Source organism: Bubalus bubalis, chromosome 7 (assembly GCF_019923935.1).
Source record: "Bubalus bubalis isolate 160015118507 breed Murrah chromosome 7, NDDB_SH_1, whole genome shotgun sequence".
In the NCBI taxonomy this organism is placed as follows: Eukaryota; Metazoa; Chordata; class Mammalia; order Artiodactyla; family Bovidae; genus Bubalus; species Bubalus bubalis.
This window is the reverse complement of record NC_059163.1, coordinates 29,397,385-29,419,925: the sequence shown is the minus strand read 5'-3', so window position 1 is coordinate 29,419,925 and position 22,541 is coordinate 29,397,385.

Below are 22,541 nucleotides of genomic sequence, written 5' to 3'. Positions count from 1 at the left end.
CCACCCAAGAAAAGCACTAGATACCAAGGTTCAGATAACTATGCTGATAAGCATCACTATAAATAAAGCTAGTGGAGGTGATGGATTTCAGCTGAGCTATTTCAAATCCTGAAAGATGATGCTGTGAAAGTGCTGTACTCAATATACCAGCAAATTTGGAAAACTCAGAAGTGGCCATAGAACTGGAAAAGGTCAGTTTTCATTCCAATACCAAAGAAAGGCAATGCCCAAAGAATGCTCAAACTACCATACAATGCACTCATTTCACATGATAGCAAGATCATGCTCAAAATCCTTCAAGCTAGGCTTCAACAGTACCAAGAGTGAACTGAGAACTTCCAGATGTTTAAGCTGTATTTAGAAAAGGCAGAGGAACCAGAGATCAAATTGCCAACAAACATTGGATCATAGAAAACACAAGAGAATTCCAGAAAAAAAATCTATTGCTGCTTCATTGACTACACTAAAACCTTTGACCATGTGGATCACAACATACTGTGGAAAGTTCTTCAAGACATGGAAATATCAGACCATCCTACCTGCAGCCTGACAAACCTGTATGCAGGTCAAGAAGCAATAGTTAGAATCGAACATGGAACAACAGACAGCTTCTAAATTGGGAAAAGAGTGTGTCAAGGCTAAATATTGTCAACCTGTTTATTTAACTTATATGCAGAGTATAGCATACGAAATGCAGGCTGGGTGAGGCACAAGATGGAATCAAGATTGTCGGGAGAAATTTCAATAACCTCAGATATGCAGATGACACCACCCTTATGGCAGAAAGTGAAGAGGACCTAAAGAGCCTCTTGATAAAGGTGAAAGAAGAGAGTGAAAAAAACTGGCTTAAAACTCAACATTCAGAAAACTAAGATCATGGCATCTGGTTCCATCACTTCATGACATATAGACGTGGAAACAATGGAAAACAGTGACACTTTTCTTTGGCTCCAAAATCACTGCGAACAGTGACTGCAGTCATGAAATTAAAAGACACTTGCTCCTTGGAAGAAAATCTATGACCAACCTAGAAAGCATATTAAAAAGCAGAGACATGACTTTGCTGACAAATTTCCACATAGTCAAAGCTATGGTTTTTCCAGTAGTCATGTATGGATGTGAGAGTTGGACCATAAAGAAGGCTGAGCACCAAAGAATCGATGCTTTCAAACTGTGATGTTAGAAAAGACTCTTGAGAGTCCCTTGGACTGCAAGGAGATCAAATCAGTCAATCCTAAAGGATATTCTTTAGAAGGACTGATACTGAAGCTGAAGAGCCAATACTTTGGGCATCTGATGCAAAGAACTGACTCATTGGAAAAGACTCTGTTGCTGGGAAAGATTGAAGGCAGGAGGGAAAGGGGACAACAGAGGATGAGATGGTTGGATGGCATAACTGACTCAATGGACATGAGTTTGAGCAAGCTCTAGGAGATGGTGAAGGACATGCAAGCAAGGTGTGCTGCAGTCTGTGGGGTCACAGCCAGACATGACTGAGCAACTAAAAAACAACAACAAAGCAATATACCAAGCAGGCTGTCACAAGTTGTTGCTGGAAGAATTGAACACTGTCCCCATGACTACTGGGATAGGACAACTAGAAACGTGGGCCTGGTGTCTCCTGAACTTTGCCCTACACACTTTTTTTCATTGCTGATTTTAATCTTTAATCCTTTTGATGTAATAAACTATAACCATAACAGCTTTTCTTTGTTCCCTAAATCCTAGTAAATCACTCATAGAACCAGAGTGTGGTTTCAGGAACCCCTCCAAACACAAATACTAATTTTTAAAAAAACAAAACAAAACCAACTATGAAAGCCACATTTGGGTGCAGACCATCAGTTTGCAACTTCTGATTCTAGTTCTATCTGCTCATAAGGTCAGTGTTATAAATAACCAAATGCAGGTGATAAAGCAGGATATTAATATATGGGTAAAGAAGAGAAGCGAAAAGCAAAGGAGAAAAGGAAAAATATAAGCATCTGAATGCAGAGTTCCAAAGAATAGCAAGAAGAGATAAGAAAGCCTTCCTCAGCAATCAATGCAAAGAAATAGAGGAAAACAACAGAATGGGGAGGACTAGAGATCTCTTCAAGAAAATTAGAGATACCAAGGGATCATTTCATGCAAAGATGGGCTCGATAAAGGACAGAAATGGTATGGACCTAAGAAAAACAGAAGATATTAAGAAGAGGTGGCAAGAATACACAGAAGAACTGTACAAAAAAGAGCTTCATGACCAAGATAATAATGATGGTATGATCACACACCTAGAGCCAGACATTCTGGAATGTGAAGTTCAGTGGGCCTTAGAAAGCATCACTACGAACAAAGCTAGTGGAGGTGATGGAATTCCAGTTGAACTATTTGAAATCCTAAAAGATGATGCTGTGAAATCCTAAAAGTGCTGCACTCAATATGCCAGCAAATTTGGAAAACTCAGCAGTGGCCGCAGGACTGGAAAAAGTCAGTTTTCATTCCAATCCCAAAGAAAGGCAATGCCAAAGAATGCCCAAACTATCACACAATTTCACTCATCTCACATGCTAGTAAAGTAATGCTCAAAATTCTCCAATCCAGGCTTCAGCAATACGTGAACCTTGAACTTCCAGATGTTCAAGCCGGTTTTAGAAAAGGCAGAGGAACCAGAGATCAAATTGCCAACATCTGCTGGATCATGGTAAAAGCAAGAGAGTTCCAGAGAAACATCTATTTCTGCTTTATTTGGCTATGCCAAAGCCTTTGACTGTGTGGATCACAATAAACTGTGGAAAATTCTTCAAGAGATGGGAATACCAGACCACCTGACCTGCCTCATGAGAAACCTGTATGCAGGTCAGGAAGAAACAGTTAGAACTGGACATGGAACAACAGACTGGTTCCAAATAGGAAAAGGAGTACGTCAAGGCTGTATATTGTCACCCTGCTTATTTAACTTCTATGCAGAGTACATCATGAGAAACGCTGGGCTGGAAGAAGCACAAGCTGGAATCAAGTTGGCCAGGAGAAATATCAATAACCTCAGATATGCAGATGACACCACCCTTATGGCAGAAAGTGAAGAGGAACTCAAAAGCCTCTTGATGAAAGTGAAAGAGGAGAGTGAAAAAGTTGGCTTAAAGCTCAACATTCAGAAAACGAAGATCATGGCATCTGGTCCCATCATTTCATGGGAAATAGATGGGGAAACAGTGGAAACAGTGTCAGACTTTATTTTGCGGGGCTCCAAAATCAGTTTAGGAGATGACTGCAGCCATGAAATTAAAAGACGCTTACTCTTTGGAAGGAAAGTTATGACCAACCTAGATAGCATATTGAAAAGCAGAGACATTACTTTGCCAACAAAGGTCCGTCTAGTCAAGGCTATGGTTTTTCCAGTGGTCATGTATGGATGTGAGAGTTGGACTGTGAAGAAGGCTGAGCGCCGAAGAATTGATGTTTTTGAACTGCGGTGTTGGAAAAGATTCTTGAGAGTCCCTTGGACTGCAAGGAGATCCAACCAGTCCATTCTAAAGGAGATCAGTCCTGGGTGTTCTTTGGAAGGAATGATGCTAAAGCTGAAACTCCAGTACTTTGGCCACCTCATGCGAAGAGTTGACTCATTGGAAAAGAGTCTGATGCTGGGAGGAATTGGGGGCAGGAGGAAAAGGGGACGACAGAGGGTGAGATGGTGATGGCATCACTGACTCGATGGACGTGAGTTTAAGTGAACTTCGGGAGTTGGTGATGGACAGGGAGGCCTGGCGTGCTGCAATTCATGGGGTTGCAAAGAGTCAAACATGACTGAGCGACTGAACTGAACTGAACTGAACTGAAGTACAGAGGAGCATAGCTATTCATTAGTTGGCTTTAAGAGAAAGTTTAGGAAAGAAATTTGAGGAAGTAATGGACTGAACTCACTGGAAATGAACATTCTATATTTAAGCCTGAAATTTGCCTCTAAGTATTCTTCTGTATGTTGATTCCTAAAAGCAGATGATGTTACTTTAGATGACACCGCTGTTTAGTTGCTTCTTTCTGAGTTTTAAAAGAATGACATAGTGATTCTATGATCCCTCAGTAGAGCAGAATAAGCAAATTTTGAAAAAATATAACATACAAATAGTAAGAAATTAGTTTGGTCTGCTCAACATAATAAATGTTTCTTTAGCATTCAATCCTATCCCAACACCAATGTGAGGTTCCAGATACACAACAATTGGTAAAACACAGTCCTTGTCTTAATAAATCTGGGAAGCAGAAGGAAAGGAAATATTCCTGTTGCCAGAGAAATACTAACTCAACTGTAAAACACTATATATTCAAGTTTTTTAAATCTGTTCCTTTCTCCTTTAACCTCTGGCAGTAAGTGAATGTTTTTTCTAGAACAATTTCAAGGGCAACTCGGAGCCACTATTCTCTTTTCTAAAGTGACTCAAACCAGGGTGGTTAGCAGGTGATGTTTTTCCAAATATCTGGTGATATTTTGAGCACCGCTTGACCACTTCCTGAAAGATGGAGGGGGCACTCTTGCTCATCAGGTTGTTGTCTTCACTTTTCATTTTGACCAATTCCTTTTCCTTGAATTTAGTTACTTTGGGAGCATGAAAAATCTTTACTCTCTATTCCAGAGTTTTATGTCAGATCTTTCAGTCTTAAAAAATATTGAAACTCTCATTCATCTTTTTTTTTCTAAGTGATAAAATACAGGTTTCTTCCTGAGGCTGCAAAATCTGTTATAAATCAGTTATAACCTTGGCCCAACACAAGGAAATAGTGCTTAATCAAGGATTCATGTTGAAAGAATACAAATGAGTTGTTAGGAGGGCTTGAGAAACTTTGCTGTTGCTGCTTTGGGAATTTGGCAATATAGTGTGATTATAAGCAAATGTATCATGCATGTCATTTCACAATGAAATGCTCCTTTTTTAAAAAATGCATATGAACATCTAGATAGCTCTAGAATTCTTAAGACACAAATAACAAGATGATTAAATAAGCAATAAAAATGTACTATTGAAATATCTATTTCAAGGGAAACTACAGCACTACACAAGCTATTTTTATTTTCTGATACATGTTACTAAATTATGTACATTTCATTTGGACCTCAGAGAAAAGAGAACCTTTGTTATTCATAATGTTTATCAGTAAATCTGAACAACTTCCTCATTTCTCTACTGTTCTATAAAATGAATTACCTTGCCCTTTCCTGTTGAAAAATTACCAAATGAAAAATATACAAAAAATGAAACTTCCAAATGGGGCTTCCTTGGTAGTAAGTAGCTAAGACTCTGAGCTCCCAATGCAGGAGGCCTGGGTTCAATCCCTGGTCAGGGAACTAGGTCTTGTATGTTGCAACTAAACGTCCCACATGCCACAACGAAGATCAAAGATCCTGAGTGCCACAACTAAAACCAGGTGCAGCCAAATAAATAATAAATTTATATTTTTAAAGATATACTATTTATATAGCACAATCTACCAAGATTATGTTTATTTATTTCTTGTAAAATGTTATGAGGATAATAGCAATATATGAACAAAAACAGGAGGAATAACAAAGGGAAACACTAAATAGATATGAGAAGAAAAGATTCAGAAAGGAGCAGAGATTAAGATTGGGAAATTGAATCCATGGACCTCTAAGGACCATGGAGATATTTCTTTGGTTGAAGAAGTAGGTCTCACTTGGGAGCAGATTTTTCTCTATAATACTATGTCCACCATTTACTCTAAGGAGAAAAATTTTTTTCAAAGGAACTTACCTAAAATATCTGAAGCTATTTTAGCTTCAGGAAATAGTGTGCTTACTTCTTTATGGAATAAAATTTTGATTTTTTTTCTAATTCTGTTATCTTCCATAAAATAAAACCCACTTAGTATTTTATCTAATCAGTACATATTCTCGTCTAATGGCATAAGAATAATTGTAGAGCTACAATTTTTTTTTCTCTTTATAATATATGAAGGTGAATTGTGTGTGTCAACTTGACTGGGCCACAGTGCCCAGAGAGTTGATCAAATATTATTCTGGATGTTTCTGTGAAGGTGTGATTTGAACAAAATTAACATGTAAATTGGTGGATTTGGGGTAAAGCAGATTCAGTTCAGTTCAGTTCAGTTGCTCAGTCGTGTCCAACTCTTCACGACCCCGTGGACCACAGCACACCAGGCCTCCCTGTCCATCACCAACTCCCGGAGTTTACTCAAACTCATGTCCATTGAGTCGGTGATGCCATCCAAACATCTCATCTTCTGTTGTCCTCTTCTCCTCCTGCCCTCAATCTTTCCCAGCATCAGGGTCTTTTCCAATGAGTCAACTCTTCGCATCAGGTGGCCAAAGTATTGGAGTTTCAGCTTCAACATTAGTCCTTCCAATAAACATCCAGGACTGATCTCCTTTAGGATGGTCTAGTTGGATCTCCTTGCACTCCAAGGGACTATCAAGAGTCTTCTCCTACACCACAGTTCAAAAGCATCAGTTCTTTGGCACTCAGCTTTCTTTATAGTCCAACTCTCACATCCATACATGATTACTGGAAAAACCATAGCCTTGACAAGATGGACCTTTGTTGGCAAAGTAACGTCTCTGCTGTTTACTATGCTGTCTAGGTTGGTCATAACTTTCCTTCCAAGGAGTAAGCGTCTTTTAATTTCATGGCTGCAATCACCATCTGAAGTGATTTTGGAGCCCCCAAAAATAAAGTCTGCCACTGTTTCCCCATCTATTTGCCATGAAGTGATGGGACCGGATGCCATGATCTTTGATCTTTGTTTTCTGAATGTTGAACTTTAAGCCAAAGTTTTCACTCTCCTCTTTCACCTTCATCAATAGGCTCTTTAGTTCTTCTTCACTTTCTGCCATAAGGGTGGTGTCATCTGCATATCTGAGGTTATTGATATTTCTCCTGGCCAACTTGATTCCAGCTTGTGCTTCTTCCAGCCCAGCGTTTCTCATGATGTACTCTGCATAGAAGTTAAGTAAGCAGGGTGACAATATACAGCCTTGATGTACTCCTTTTCCTATTTGGAACCAGTCTGTTGTTTCATGACCAGTTCTAACTGTTTCTTCCTGACCTGCATACAGGTTTCTCAAGAGGCAGGTCAGGTGGTCTGGTATTCCCATCTCTTGTAGAATTTTCCACAGTTTGTAGTGATCCACACAGTCAAAGGCTTTGGCATAGTCAATGAAACAGAATAGATGTTTTTCTGGAACTCTCTTGCTTTTTCCATGATCCAGCAGATGTTGGTAATTTGATCTCTGTTTCCTCTGCCTTTTCTAAAAGCAGCTTGAACATCTGTACATTCATGGGTCATGGATTGCTGAAGCCTGGATTGGAGAATTTTGAGCATTACTTTACTAGTGTGTGAAATGAGTGCAATTGTGCAGTAGTCTGAGCATTCTTTGGCATTGCCTTTCTTTGTGATACCCTCCAAAATTTGAGTGGGCCTCATCCAATCATTTGAAGGTCTTACTAGAACAAAGACAGACACCACCACCAAAAACAGTCCATGAAAACCATGAAGAAAATCTACTAGCAGACTGCCTTTGGACTCAAAAAGGAACTCTTTCCTTAGTTTCTAGCCTACCTACCTTGAAGATTTGGACTTAAAGACCTCCACAATCACATGAGTCAAATCCTTAAAATAAACATATCCCATTGGGTCTATTCCTATGGAGTAAGACTAATACATAGTATGCTGTATTTCCTTGCATTTGATCTGTTCAACGTACTGAATTCTAAAAAGAGATTTCAGTAGAGAAGGAAAACTATATTTAAACTAGGGTAAATCTTAGAAACCATTTAATCACCTGGTGTTCATTTTTAAAAAGCCATACAGCTATTTCTTGAAATGAAATATGATACAGAAAAGCAAAGTGAAAGTAAAAGTCGTTCAGTCATGTCCAACTCTTTGTGACTCCATGGACTATATAGTCCATGTAATTCTCCAGACCAGAATACTGAAGTGGGTAGCCTTTCCCTTCTCCAGGGGATCTTCCCAACCCAGGGATTGAACCCAGGTCTCCCACATTTCAGGCAGATATTTCACCAGGTGAGCCACAAGGAAGCCCAAGAATATTGGAGTAGTTAGCCTGTCCCTTCTCCAGCAGACCTTCCCAAGAAAGGAATCAAACTGGGATCTCCTGCATTGCAGGTGGATTCTTTACCAACTGAGCTACGGATGGGAAGCCAATAGGATATAGAAGCCACTATATAAAATAGCTTTTTAAAAATTACATCCAACCAGTCCATCCTAAAGGAAATCAGTCCTGGGTGTTCATTGGAAGGACTGATGTTGAAGCTGAAACTCCAATACTTTGGCCACCTCATGCGAAGAGCTGACTCATTTGAAAAGACCCTGATGTTAGGAAAGATTGAGGACAGGAGGAGAAGGGGACGACAGAGGATGAGATGGTTGGATGGCATCACCAACTTGATCGACATGGGTTTGGGTGGACTCTGGGAGTTGGTGATGGACAGGGAGGCCTGGCGTGCTGCGGTTCATAGGGTTGCAAAGAGTTGGACACGACTGGGTGACTGAACCGAACATCAATTAAATCAATTACATCAATTAAAATAGGAGTAGCCAACCCAAAGCCACCTTGCTGGTTCCTGATTTCTTATCTCTAGAGCAAAATTGGGGAAAATCAGGGTTCTACAGCATGAAAACCACTCCCTTGAATTTCAGATGTTAAAAGGTAGAGGCTGAGAGGGAAGAGAAGAAATTTGTCAAAAGTACACAATACTAGCTCATGGAAGTCTGAAGACTGAACTCAGTTCTCCAGCTTCTAATAATGTATAACATTCTTTCCACTGTTTCACACTGCCTCTCCAGCTTTGTATAACTTTGAAATATCTCTAAGTAAGAAACTGTTAGATTAAGTAAATCCAGAAATACTATCTTAGTTATTTGAGAAATACTATATTCTATATTCCACAGACAGGAATAACATGGTTAATTTGCATTTGTAAAAGTTGAAAGAAAAGTGGAAGTGTTAGTCACTCAGTTGTGTCCAACTCTTTGTGACCCCATGGACTGTATGGACTGTAGCCTGCCAGGCTCCTCTGTCCATGGAATTCTCCAGGCAAGAATACTGGAGTGAGTTGCCATTTCCTTCTCCAGAGAATCTTCCCAACTCAGGGATCAAACCCGGGTCTCCTGCATTATAGGCATATTCTTTACCATCTGAGCCACCAGGGAAGTCCCTGTAAAAGTTGAGGATGATATAAACCATAAAAGTGAAAACAAAGCTGAAGATAAGAGAATGACATGATGAAAATTTAAATTTAAAAATATATACCTAAATATAAAAGATTACTGTGATAAAACATGATAAAAATCTTTTAACCAGGCAAATCTCTGCAAAAGGCATATAGCAACTTTCTGTGTTAAAGTTTTGCATTAAAAAAGCCTCATATTAATTTAGTCAAAGGTCACTTTCTATTTGAGTTAACACATTTAATGTTAACAAGTGACATACTGAGGAGTGAGTCAACGAACTGAAGAATAATGCTCTGTATTCATGCCTTAAAATTCTCTATACACTGAACAGAGTATATTACACTCCCTGATCTACAAAGGGCTTCCAAATACTTTATTTTCTTTAGTATTTATTTCAGTTTAGATATTATTACAAACTAATTATTTAAATGCTATTAAATTTTAACTAGAAAATTATTAGTTAAAACCATTCAAATGTGTAATAAAAATCAAATGTCAGTTAATCCTTTCAGAAACTGGTGTATTAGTCTTGTATTGATGTACTACAAATTACCACACACTCAGAAGTATAATACAACATTCATTTATTGGCTCACAGTTCTGTATGTCAGATGTCTGGGCAGTTGGAGTCATTCACAGACCAAAATAAGAGGTTGGCCATAGTGGAGTCACCTGAAGGATTTGAGAAGAATCCATTTCCAGGCTCATTGACATTACTTTTAGAATCCAATTCCTTGCATGTGTAGGACTGAGATCTTCATTTATTTTCTGGCTATTGCCAAGAGGTTGCTCTCAATAACTAGAAGGCACTCTCCAGTTCTTGTATGTGGCTCCTTCCATCTTCAAAACCATCAGTGCATCAAATCCTTCTTGTGTTTTGAATGACTTCCTCTTCTGCCACCAGCACAGAAAACTCTGCTTTTGTGGTACTCGAGGGGTTAGATTAAGTCTATCCCATGATTTCTTTTTTGAGGAACTCAAAGTCAGCTGATTGGTAACTTTAGTTACCTCTGCAAAACTCCTTGGCCGTGCAAGATAACTGCATGATATCCTATCATATTCACAGTCCTGGGGATTAGGGCAAGAAATTGTGAGGGGGCATCTTTAGATTTCAGCCTACCACAGCTGGTGTCTGCAAGTAAAACAACTACTTTTGCACTTCTCCTCAGTCGAAAACGTTCTTTAGAATACTTTAAATTCCATTTTTCCAGTCCTCAGAACCTGTCATTTCCCTCTCCTCCACAAAGCTTTTGGAATGCATTCACTCATCCCCACCCCTTTTCTCATGCTTTATAGGCATATTTTAGCATTTATTTAAATATTCATTATAGTGTGTTCCCTGTGATTCAGTCATCCTCAATTAACATTACTTTATTCCCAGCAAATCACTTTCATCCATTAAGATTTATTTCTTATCTATCTTATCCACAACAATATCCTAATTGTCAGAAACTATGTTGGCATATATTGGTGGTTTTAGTCTCTAAGTTGTGTCCAACTGTTGTGACATCATGGACTGCAACCCAACCAGGTTCCTCTGTCCAGGAGACTTTCCAAGCAAGAATACTAGAATGGGTTACCATTTCCTTCTCCAGGAGATCTTCCCAACCCAGGAATTGAACCCAGGTCTCTTGCACTGCAGATGGCCTCCTGCATTGCAGGCAGATTCTTTACCAACTGAGCCACCAAGTGGTTGAGTCATGCTGGCATATATTAGGAACACAATAAATAGTAACTGAATGAATCTGTTCATATGGCAAAACTCATTGTTCATCTTTTATTTCCATCCTCGTCATCTTTTCTCTGCTTTGAGTTCTTAATTTGAACTCATCTATATTTTATTCAGATTAGCTCAAGTATTTTGCTCAGAGGAGTTTCTTGAATGATTCTGCTTTGTCACCTATTTGTGAATATTTTTATGCAGGTAAATACTTTTGCTGGATATAGTATTCTTGAGGTTCTATCATTTTCCTCTGATGTCACTCATTTGTCTTTTAGTTTCCTCTGTTTACAGATGGTATTATTATTTAATCTTTCTTTCTGGAAGATTATAAAAAGTTTTTCTTTATCTATTAAAGTATCAGGAGTTTTATCAGAAAAAAATGGGATAAATATCTTTTCTTATAAGTCCATCCTGGAACCTTGCGTGCTTTAAATCTTAAAAGACTTAGTTTAGCCCTAGAATTTAATTAAGACCTATCAATGTCCCAAAGGGGAGGATCTCAGACATAGGAGGATCCCACTTCTCCTCCATCTGTTTAAGCATTGAGAAGGGGAAAGGAGAACAGATTTTCCCCTTATCAATGCTTATTATCCATATGTTCATTTTTCAAGATTTACCCTCCAATCTCTTATCTTTTTCTTCATAATTTTCATCTAGCTTTCTGCTCTATGTATTGATATTACTTCTTGCACTTGGTTTTCTGGATCACTAACCTGTGTCTCAACAGGGACCATTATTCATGTGCTGAATATTTTTTTGTTTTTTGTTAACATTTATTTATTGTTTGTGCTGGGTGTTTGTTGCAGCATTCCAGCCTTTTTCTAGTTGCAGTGATTGGGGACTACTCTCTAGTTGCAGTGAATAGGCTTCTCAACGTGGCAGCTTCTTTTGTTGCAGAGCATGGCCTCTCAGTTCAGTTCAGTTCAGTTGAATCACTCAGTCCTGTCAGACTCTTTGTGACCCCATGAATCGCAGCACGCCAGGCCTCCCTGTCCATCACCAACTCCCGGAGTTCACTCAGACTCACGTCCATCGAGTCAGTGACGCCATCCAGCCATCTCATCCTCTGTCGTCCCCTTCTCCTCCTGCCCTCAATCCCTCCCAGCATCAGAGTCTTTTCCCATGAGTCAGCTCTTCGCATGAGGTGGCCAAAGTACTGGAGTTTCAGCTTTAGCATCATTCCTTCCAGAGAAATCCCGGGGCTAATCTCCTTCAGAATGGACTGGTTGGATCTCCTTGCAGTCCAAGGGACTCTCAAGAGTCCTCTCCAACACCACAGTTCAAAAGCATCAATTCTTCGGCGCTCAGCCTTCTTCACAGTCCAACTCTCACATCCATACATGACCACTGGAAAAACCATAGCCTTGACTAGACCAACCCTTGTTGGCAAAGTAATGTCTCTGCTTTTCAATATGCTATCTAGGTTGGTCATAACTTTCCTTCCAAGGAGTAAGCGTCTTTTAATTTCATGGCTGCAATCACTATCTGCAGTGATTTTGGAGCCCGAAAAAATAAAGTCTGACACTGTTTCCACTGTTTCCCCATCTACTTCCCCTGAAGTGATCGGATCAGATGCCATGATCTTCGTTTTCTGAATGTTGAGCTTTAAGCCAACTTTTTCACTCTCCACTTTCACTTTCATCAAGAGGCTTTTTAGTTCCTCTTCACTTTCTGCCATAAGGGTGGTGTCATCTGCATATCTGAGGTTATTGATATTTCTCCTGGCCAACTTGATTCCAGCTTGTGCTTCTTCCAGCCCAGCATTTCTCATGATGTACTCTGCATATAAATTAAATAAACAGGGTGACAATATACAGCCTTGATGTACTCCTTTTCCTATTTGGAACCAGTCTGTTGTTCCATGTCCAGTTCTAACTGTTGCTTCCTGACCTGCATACAGGTTTCTCAAGAGGCAGGTCAGGTGGTCTGGTATTCCCATCTTTTTCAGAATTTTCCACAGTTTATTGTGATCCACACAGTCAAAGACTTTGGCATAGTCAATAAAACAGAAATAGATGTTTTTCTGGAACTCTCTTGCTTTTTCCATGATCCAGCGGATGTTGGCAATTTGATCTCTGGTTCCTCTGCCTTTTCTAAACCAGCTTGAACATCTGGAAGTTCAAGGTTCACGTATTGCTGAAGCCTGGCTTGGAGAATTTTGAGCATTACTTTATTAGCATGTGAGATGAGTGAAATTGTGCGGTAGTTTGAGCATTCTTTGGCATTGCCTTTCTTTGGGATTGGAATGAAAACTGACTTTTTCCAGTCCTGTGGCCACTGCTGAGTTTTCCAAATTTGCTGGCATATTGAGTGCAGCACTTTCACAGCATCATCTTTCAGGATTTGAAAGAGCTCAACTGGAATTCCACCACCTCCACTAGCTTTGTTCATAGTGATGCTTTCTAAGGCCCACTGGACTTCACATTCCAGGATGTCTGGCTCTAGGTCAGTGATCACACCATTGTGAGGGCATGTGAATTTCAGTAGTTGCAGCACATAGGTTCAGTAGTGGGTTCATGGGCACTAGAGTGCAGGCTCTGTAGTTGTGGCACATGGGCTTAGCTGACCAACAGAATGTGGACTCTTCCCAGACCAGGGATCAAACCTGTGTCCTCTGCATTGGCAGGCAGATTCCTAACTATTGGACCACCAGGGAAATCCTGAATATTTTTGTTTTTAAGTCATATTTTTAAGCTATAAAATTCTTTTCTATATAGCATATGGATCACCTAAAGTACCCTAATAATTTAATTCAGGTATTTATCTCCTTTCTAGTACTTCTCTGTCCTTCCTTTTTGCTATTCTGATTGGGTGAGGTCCACTATCCTGTCCTTGAGTTCACTGATTCTTTCTTCTGCTTCAGCAGGTCTCCTAATGAACCACTCAGTGTATTTTTTCAGTTCAATTATTGTACTCTTCATATCTGTAACTTCTACTTGGTACTTTCTTATATTTTCTATCTCTTTGTTGAAGTTCACACTGTGTTCATCTTTATGACCATTACTTTGAACTCTTTGTCAGGTTAATTCCTTATCTAACTTTCATTAAGGTTTTTTTCCCTGAGGTCTTATCTTGTTCTTTCCTTTGGAACATATTCCTCTACATCTTCATCTTGTTTGACTCTCTGTGTTGGTTTCTATGCATTAGCTAAAACAGTCACCTTGCCCAGTCATGAAGGGTTGGCCTTCTGTAGTAGATGGTTGGCCTTATTACTCAACTCTGCCCTTGTCTTGGCTGTCTCTCAAACCTTTGTGATTTCCCAAGCAGCCTAATTTATTTTTTAATAGCTCCCAGTAGTTGAGGAAGGCCAAGACCTATCAATGTCCCAAAGGGAGAAGATCTCAGTCAGCATCTAGGTTAAGACCGACAGGAAACCAGACTCTTAGGCAGCAACTTTAAATATTACATACAATCCTGTGGAACTGTCGGCTACCAGACCCAGGTAATCTGGTGACATCACCTGTTTAGCAGTTGCAGAACAGGGGCTACAGGTGAGTGTGTAAGGTCCTTTCTGGAAAGACTAGAGAGCTGTATTTAAGAAGAGGAAGGGTGCAGAAATGATGTCCCCCAGCCTCTGTTTCCTGAAGTCACCTCTGTAGACTTCTAGATGTATGGTAAACCAGAAGCCTACCCTTCAGACACAAGATTCTGGACAAGCAAATAAGTCTTTTTCACAGAAAGACTGGGAGTGTGTTTCAGTCTGCAATCTATGCAGTGCCATGAGTGGTATGGTAGTCTGTCAAGAACTGTCTCTCCAATTATAACAGTCCTGTGGGACCCAAGACCATAAGACCCCTGGCCTCCAAAGACAAGCAATCAAAAATTGTTCCCTGAGTGGCAGCCACAAAAACCAAGGCACCAGAAGCATATAAATCTCCCCTCTGAGAGATACTGGTATTCTGGAGCATGGGAGAGCTGCAGATGGGGAGTGTAAAGAGGTGCCTATCAGCTGGAATGAAGCAGAGGGAGAGCATATAGATGGTGCCCACCAGCCAGCAGGCCCCTAGATGTGTACTGAGTTAGATGTCACCCTTCAGGTTGACACTTCAAAGTTACTAAATGAGCCTCATTGACACAGTCAGGGCCCCTCAAAGGGCTGCCTCTGCACTGAGTCCTGGTGCAGATGAGTCCAAGCGTGCCAGCCCTTTAAGGGTTGTTTCACAGATCATTGTAGCCTTGTGAGTCTTGTGGACATGAGCCCTGGTGATTTTCAAAGCTAAATGCTTTGGGGCTCATCTCTTAAGTGTAGGTCTTAAATTTGGGGTGCCTAAAGTAGGGTTCAAAGCTTTCACTCCTCAGGGGAAAACTCCAGGTTCTGAGTTCCTCCCCAGTTGTGGGTTGCTATACTGGCTATGGGGCTTATGGCAATACTGTGTCCCAGCTTCTCCTACCAGCTCTGATATGGGCTCTCCTTCATTTACTACATGTGTAGGAGTTGCTCAGTTGCTCAGATAATGCCCTTCCATATATAACTACAGATTTCCTGTATCCTCCCAGTAGAAAGTGAAACTAGGATCTTCCTACATCACCATCTTGAACTGAAATCTCCTCCCCAGTATTACTATTTCTATATTTCCATGGCATGTGCTCTGATGGTTCAACTTGTTCCTTCCCTCTTGGAGAGCTGGTCCCTCTTGACTGGGCTGCTATCTTTCTTTGCAGCTTTTTTGGGACTTAGATTTTATTGTTGAGATAGCATAAAGGACAGTAAGACTCACAGGCAGTGAGAGGCAAAGTGTTCTCAAGACCAGGGGCCTGTAATGCAATGAAAAGGCAGGGCACCAGCCATGCAGAATTTCTCTGCAACCTCCTGCCCTGAATGGCAGGTCCATTAAGATTAGCCTTTCAGCTCTCTCTTGTTCTATGGACACTTAGGGAGGGGAGACTTAGCACACTCACCTGAAATTGAGGTAGATCTTCCCCCCAAATTTTCCAGGGTTGAGTGCCTGACTTTCAGACAAAGTACTTACAAAGTACTCTGTAATCCAAGCAAACCCTGAACCAGTTTTCACCAAAAGGACCGAACAGTGCTTAAAGCCTCACCCGCACCCCAGGACCCACACGCCCAACAGATACCTGGCTCAAGAGACCTAAGTGACTTTAAATTGGAAGCAGGAGAAAGACATTCTACATTCCTAGAATCACTCAAACTTACTTAATCATAAAAGATCTTCATTAAATAACAACTATTCCCATCCTAAAAACCAGTGTTCAGAATTAAAGATTTGCAGAACATATTTTGGGTTATGCAACTAAGCACTCCATTAAGGAGCATCTTTAATGCAAACTGATTTTTTTGGCAAAATAAATATAAAGCAGGCTTTTCTTGTGATCAATGTCCAAAAGCAAATGCTTTTGATAAAGAAAGAAAATCAATGAGATGTGTCACTGGAAAAGCCCGTTAACAATTCCCAGGAAACAAAAATAGAATCTGGGTAATAAAATAAAATCTATTTTTTTTTCCTTTGTGCTTAGTCTAATTTTACTTGCTCATAGGGTGCTGTGTACAGAAGCCTTGGCACTTCACACCAGAGTTTCTAGTATGAAATGATTGTACCTAATACTTTAGCTTGGCAGGACTGTACAGAGATGGTGTGCTCGTCTCTGCAATCTGGAGCGCTGCACTGTGAGAAAAATAGCTGCACCTGACTTGCAAGAACTCTTCCCTTCCCCCTCCCCAGAACCCTATAAAGCTTCCCTGCTGATGGCCTTTCAGAGAGAATGTATGCTCTATAGAATGAACTCTCTATTCTTTGATCAAAGAAGAAAGATTTCCTTTGCTTCTGGACTGAACTTGGTCTTGTTTTGTTGCCTGGAACAACACCAGGCAGGAGGACCCTTTTGGGCGCCCAACTCAAGCAGGTTAATAACAAATTTTGGCAAGCCAGATGGCCTTTTTCACTAGCACCTATCCACTAAAGTCTGGACTTGCCACTGCTCTAGCAGGAGGACAGTAGAGGCTTTGGAAGGTTTGGGTGAGGATTGACTCTGTTCTCTGAGGACGCTCTGATGAGGCAGAACAGCAACAGCCTTCAACCAAATACAACCCAGCAATGCAGTACCTGGGTGTGGTGCACCCACAGTATAGCTCCCAAGGCAGTCTGGACCATGCCCCCCAAGGAGACCACACTGGGGCATCACTGGGAGTCTAAAACTAAAAACCGTACATGTCTGCTGCTGCCTCTTGCTGCCTTCTCATGGCGCCAGATGCCCAGGGATGGTAGGACCTATGGAAAAGAGGGAGCCCTGGTGGTGCTGCTTGCTCTCTTGCCAGCCGGGCCATCCTCTTGATCCCTGTACAAGGCAGTAGCAGCCACTCTAGGGCTTTTTGCTCTTCTTTCTGACCTCTAGGGGTCAACAGTACCATTCTCCATAGTCACTTTCTGTTTGGTAAGGAAAAAAGGCCATCCCTGTGAGCCAAGAAGCCAAACAGTGAAAAGGTCCAGATAAAGACAAAATGAATGAATGAGGTTGCAGGATCTGAGTTCAGGAAAAAGCATCTGGGACACCTAAGTGCAGAAGTGTTTTAATGTAGCAACTTGACCTCTTCCTGTCAACACTAGTTTCTCTGAAATGAGCTGAGAAGCCCTATGAACCGCCCACAAGACTATGAACCCCATTTCAGGAAGCCCTGTGAGATGGTGAACAGAACAGGAAACACCCACCACCCGACTTCCCCTCCCCTTTATGCTTGTCTGGTGAACCTTGCGTGATTCTTTATCAACCAAGATTCCATGGGTTCCTCTCCTGCTATCTACATGGAATACCAGCTGTCCCAGCAATCAGGTGAGTTACCCCGTGAGAATCCCTCGTGCTTTTAGCCCTCACCTGGCAGGAAGAATGAAAACTCCTCCTTTTTGTCCAAAAGGAGGAAAGAGAAGACCCTGTTTCAGACAGCTGTGCCACTATCTAACAGACCAAGTTGGTCTACCATTGACCTGAGTCACTGGAAGGGAATACAATCCTGAGGTTGTATTTCACTTCCCAAGGTGCCCCCTACATTAGGCATAAACTTCAGAAACTGGAAATAGACCCAGATAATGCAACCTACATGTTACTTAATTGAGGCTGCTTATCAGGTATTCAATAACCAAGATATAGAGGGAAAAAAGGTAGAAGATAAAAAAGCCCAGCAGCAAGCCTACCTACCGGCTATTGCCTTCCAAGGTCAACCCTTGGCGCGGGAATGTGGACTAACTGCTCACAAAGACTCTCAACTCTGGTGAATGACCCCCAGTCCCCTCCAAGGGATAGCAAACCAAGGAAACTAGGACCCAGTCAGTGGACCCCATATAAACAAGAGGGACACTGGAAAAGAGAATGTCCTCAGTGCCCCCAAAGAAGGATGTAAATGGCAGACCTTTACAATCCCAACCTCTAGCCTTGATGGCAGATGTTCTAAACAGATGAAGAATGATGGGTCAGTTGGCTCCTAACCTGACACTCCAAATGACCCTCGAGGAGATCCAGCTGACACTGGACACTGGGGGGAAGCCTGTCAAATTCTTAGTCGACACTGGTGGAGCTTAGTTAGTTCTGATCACCAGATCAGGCAAAGTCGGTCACAGAATTATGAGGGTATCAGGAAAGGTTCAAGAATGGGCATTCATAGACCCATTAGAGTGCAAATCAGATGAACACATTCTCATCCATTCCTTCCTATACATTCCTGAATGCTCTCTACTCTTGCTAGGAAGGGACAGCTTACATAAACTGGGGACTACTATCCACCTAATAGGAGACAAACTGGAGATGGACATCTCCTTAGACAAAGTGTACACAGTGATAATATTAATGTGTGTGTGCTTGTGTTTAGTTGTGTCCAATGTTTGCAACCCCACAGACTATAACACAGGCTCCTCTGCCCATGGAATTTTCCAGGCAAGAATACTGGAGTGGGTTGCCATTTCCTTCTCCAAGGTATCTTCCCAATCGAGGGATCAAACCCACATCTCCTGCATTGGCAGTCAGATTCTTTACCACTATATTACCTGGGAAGCCCTGATAATGTTAATGGCTGAGGACAAACCTCCACAAATAGAGCAAGTCAATCTACTTGGAGTAAACCTCAAGGTCTAGAGACTTCCCTGGGGATTCAGTGGTTAAAAATCCATCTTACAATGCAGGGGATGAAAGTCTGATCCCTGGATGGGAAACTAAGATCCCACATGACATAGAGCAACTAAGCCCTTGCATCACAACTACTGAGTCCATGCATCACAACGAGAGAGTCTATGCACCGCAATGCAAGATACCACTTGGCACAATGAAGATCCTACATGCCACAACTGAGACCCAATGCAGCCTAACAAATAAAAAGTCATTTCCTAATATCCTAAATATTTAAAACTATTTTAAAAAATAAGTAAATAAAATAAATCCCAAGGTCTGGGCCTAGGAACAGGTGTGACAAGCTGATGGAGCTAGTCCCATGATAGTCCATCTAAAATTCAGCCATATGTGTCTCAATAGAAAATGGTACCCTCTCCATCAGGAGGCCCTGTTGGGCATTGCCCTTGTTAGACAGGATCTAATTGACCAGGGCCTTCTTAGACCATACCAGTCAGCCTGTAATACCCCAAAATGGTAAAGGAACCCAATGGGGAATACTGGGTGGTACAGGACCTCAGGGGCAGTTAATGAAGCCACTAGGACATACATATAATAGTCCCTAATCCCTACATTCTACTGGCCACTCTACTATCCACCAGGAGCTGATATCTGTGTTAGATTTAAAAGACCCATAACTCAGCATTCCATTAGCCCCAGAGTCATGAGAAATGTTTTGCTTTTGAGTAGAGGATCCAAGCATGCAACAAAAGACCTGTCCCAATGGTTCAAAAATTCTACCTCCCCCACCATCTTTGGTGAAACTTTAGCTAAGGCCTAAAAGATCTACCTACCAGATCTCCTCCTGTACACAGATGACATTCTCATACTGAAGAGGCCTCTGACAAAAATACTGTAACCACCCTGAACCTTCTAGCTGATAAAGAATATAAGGTATCAAAGAAAGAGGCTCAAATATCACAAACTAGGATGACCTTCCTAGACTTCATTCTCATAGCAAGTCCAGTTCAGTTCAGTCACTCATTCATGTCTGACTCTTTGCAACCCCATGAACCTCCTGTCCTCCCTGCCCTGTCCATCACCAACTCCCGGAGTCCACCCAAACCCATGTCCATTGTGTCAGTGATACCATCCAACCATCTCATCCTCTGTCTTCCCCTTCTCCTCCTGCCCTCAATCTTTCCCAGCATCAGGCTCTCAACAGTCTTCTCCAACATCACAGTTCAAAAGCATCAATTCTTCGGCGCTCAGCTTTCTTTATAGTCCAACTCTCACATCCATACGTGACTATTGGAAAAACCATAGCCTTGACTAGATGGACCTTTGTTGGCAAAGTAATATCTCTGTTTTTTAATATGCTGTCTAGGTTGGTTATAACTTTCCTTCCAAGGAGTAAGCATCTTTTAATTTCATGGCTGCAGTCACCATCTGAACTGATTTTGGAGCCCAGAAAAATAAAGTCAGCCACTGTTCCCGCTGTTTCCCCATCTATTTGCCATGAAGTGATGGGACCAGATGCCATGATCTTTGTTTTCTGAATGCTGAGCTTTAAGCCAACTTTTTCACTCTTCTCTTTCACTTTCATCAAGAGGCTCTTCAGTTCTTCTTCACTTTCTGCCATAAGGATGGTGTCATCTGCCTATCTGAGGTTATTGATATTTCTCCTGGCAATCTTGATTCCAACTTGTGCTTCATCCAGCCCAGCGTTTCTCATGATGCACTCTGCATATAAGTTAAATAAGCAGGGTGACAATATACAGCTTTGACATGCTCTTTTTCCTATTTGGAACCAGTCTGTTGTTCCATGTCCAGTTCTAACATAGCAAGTTAGGGAAGCCTAACCTCAAGAAGAGAAAGAAACCATCTGCAGCCCTGACTCTCCTGAAGCCAGAAGACAGTTTATGGGGTTTCCTGGGGATGGCTGGGTCTGCCACATCTGGATCCCTAACTATGGTCTAATAGCTAGGTCTTTATATTAAAAAGTTGAAAGGAAAAAATCATGATCCTTTTGAATGGAATTCAGGATGCAAAGGGACCTTTCAAGAACTGAAAAAGCAATTACTTCAAGTCCCCATCACAGCCCTCCCAGATTTAACTAAATTCTTCTACCTTTATGTTATTGAGAGAAGGGCAATTGCCCTTTGGGTGAAAGTGAAAGTCTCTCAGTCATGTCTGACTCTTTGTGACCCCATGGACTATATAGTCCATGGAATTCTCCAGGCCAGAATACTGAAGTGGGTAGCCTTTCCCTTCTCCAGGGGATCTTCCCAACCCAGGGATCAAACCCAGGTCTCCTGCATTGCGGGTGGATTCTTTACTAGCTGAGGCACAAGTAAAGCCCAAGAAAACTGGAGTGGGAAACCTATCCTTTCTGCAGGGGATCTTCCCAACCCAGGAACTGAACCAGGGTCTCCTGCATTGCAGGAGGATTCTTTACCAACTTAGCTATATTAGCTCAAAAACTGGAGCCTCTTACTCAGGTGTTTGCTTATTTCCATAAACAATTAGATGAACTGCTAAGGAATGGCCTCCTTGCTTACAGGCAGTAGCTGCTTCTAGAACCCTGCTAAAGGAGGCTGAAAATTAACGTTTGGTCAGCCAATCATTATATAGACTCCACACAGCTTCAGGCTATAAGTTCTAAGGGAATAGAATGGCAATCCTCTAGAGTGTTGCTATTTAGTCTCTAAGTCATGTCCAACTCTTTGTGACCCTATGGACTATAGCCCACCAGGCTCCTCTGTCTATGGGATTTCCCAGGCAAGAATACTGGAGTAGATTGCCATTTCCTTCTCCAGGGGATATTCTGGACAAAGGGATCAAACCCGCATCTCTTGCATCTCCTGCATTGGCAGGCAGGTTGTTGAACACTAGTGCCACCTGGGAAGCCTGGGAGGCTTAGACATGATCTGTTCCAGTCACCCCAACCTAGGAAGGGAACCTCTCCCAGATGCTGAAGAGGAATGGTTCAGAGACAATAGGAGTTTTATGAAAGAGGGGGAAAGGCTGGCAGGATACATATTAATAGTAACCTCCCAGACCAAATCATAAAAGCAAGAAGCTTACCCCCAGGGACTTCTGCCCAAAAGGTGGGGCTGATGGCCTTCAATCAAACCTTAGAGCTCAGGACAAGGAAAATTATAAATGTTTTCACAGATTTCCTGTATGCATATGCATCCTACATGTACATGGAGCTATTTGGAAAGAAAGAGGTATTCTTACTGCAGGGAATAAACAGGTGTTTATTGAAGCTGTTAAAAACACTGTGAACCTTGCACTCAGCCTGGAGACCCCAATCACTGAGGAAAGAAGAGATTGAATCAGACCTTGAAACAGGCCTTAACCAAGCTGTTCCAGAAGACTCCAGAAAATTGGTGTAAGTTGTTGCTGACTGTCCTGCTCTGCGCACTGTTGGCCCCAAGGGATAAATTAAAGTTAAGTGTGCTTAGGGACTTCCCTGGTGGTCCAGTGGTTAAGACTCCAACTCCCAATACAGGTGGCCCAAGTTCAATCCCTGGTCAAGGAACTAGGTCCCACA